We start from the raw sequence: 1768 nt of genomic DNA, 5'->3' as shown, positions 1-1768 counted from the left end.
TCGGCACCTACTGTGTGAGGAGCAGTGTACTAAGCGCTTAGGTGAGTACAACAGAGTTGGTAGATGTGATCCATGCCCACAGGGAGTTTACAATCTAGTGGGGGAGGCAGACATGAAAAATAATTTACAGGTAGGGGAAGTAACCAAAGTATATAAGCGGTGGGGCTGGGGGGGAAGTATCAAAATGCTTTGGGGGTCCTGAAGTGATTAGGTGGCAAATTAAGGAGGGAGAGTAGGGTGGAGAGGCTAGTCATAATTTCTCAAATGGGGCCTTTATGTGATGCAAACCTGGGGTTCCCAATGCAGGGATCTTATGACCGGCCCAGATTCATCAGCAGAAAGCCTAGGCCAAGTGCAAGACAGGTTTCTTCCCCCACCCCCAAGGGGGCCAAAACCATCCCCAAAGGGGGCCAAACCATCAAAGAACATATGCATCCTCCTCCTCAAATGCCTGATAATAATGATCGTATTTGTTAAGGGCTTAGTAGGTGCCAAGCACTGTTCTGTTGTCGAATTGTGCATTCCAAGCGCTTAATACAGTCCTCTGCACACAGGAAGCGCTCAGTAAATACGACTGAATGAATGTTCTATAAGCGCTGAGCACTGTTGCAAGCGCTGAGCACCGTCCTAAGCGCCGGATCTCATCTCCCATACTACCCAAATTCGGGTCTCTTTTCTTTCAATCGTATTTATTGAGCGCTTACTGTGTGCAGAGCACTGTACTAAGCGTACAAGGCCCCTACCTGAAATGGTGCCCCCCAACCCCGTTGGGTTGCAAGCTCCACGAGGACAGGGATCTATTCTACCCATTCACTCATTCAATCGTATTTATTGAGCGCTTACCGTGTGCAGAGCACTGTACTAGGCGCTAGGGAAGTACAAGTTGGCAACATATAGAGTCGGTCCCTACCCAACAGCGGGCTCACAGTCTAGAAGCAGCGTGGCTCAGTGGAAAGGGCCCGGGCTTTGGAGTCAGAGGTCATGGGTTCGAATCCCGACTCCACCCCATGTCCGCCGTGTGACCTTGGGCAAGTCACTTAACTTCTCTGAGCCTCATCCGGAAAATGGGGATTAAGACTGTGCGCCCCACGTGGGACAACTTGATCACCTTGCATCCTCCCCCAGCGCTTAGAACAGTGCTTTGCACAGAGTAAGCGCTTAACAAATTCATTCATTCATTCAATCGTATTTATTGAGCGCTTACTGTGTGCAGAGCACTGGACTAAGCGCTTGGGAAGTACAAGTTGAGACGGTCCCTACCCAACAGTGGGCTCACAGTCTAGAAGGGGGAGACAATGCCACCATCATTATTATTATTATTAGAAGGACCCTTAATCCCAGCTCTGCCACTTAGCTGTGTGACTTTGGGCAAGTCACTTCACTTCTCTGGGCCTCAGTTCCCTCATCTGTAAAAATGGGGACTAAGACTGTGAGCCCCATGTGGGACAACCTGATCACCTTGTATCTTCAATCAATCAATCAATCAATCGTATTTATTGAGCGCTTACTATGTGCAGAGCACTGTACTAAGCGCTTGGGAAGTACAAATTGGCATCACATAGAGACAGTCCCTACCCAACAGTGGGCTCACAGTCTAAAAGGGGGAGACAGAGAACAGAACCAAACATTCCCCAGCGCTCAGAACAGTGCTTTGCACATAGTAAGCGCTTAACAGATACCATCATTATTATTATTAATGCAGTGCTCCTGAACCCGGGGGGCGTTCAATAAATGATAATAATAATGGCATCGATTAAGCGCTTACTAT

Source organism: Tachyglossus aculeatus, chromosome 22, assembly GCF_015852505.1.
Source record: "Tachyglossus aculeatus isolate mTacAcu1 chromosome 22, mTacAcu1.pri, whole genome shotgun sequence".
Lineage (NCBI taxonomy): Eukaryota > Metazoa > Chordata > Mammalia > Monotremata > Tachyglossidae > Tachyglossus > Tachyglossus aculeatus.
This window is presented reverse-complemented; position numbering follows the sequence as displayed.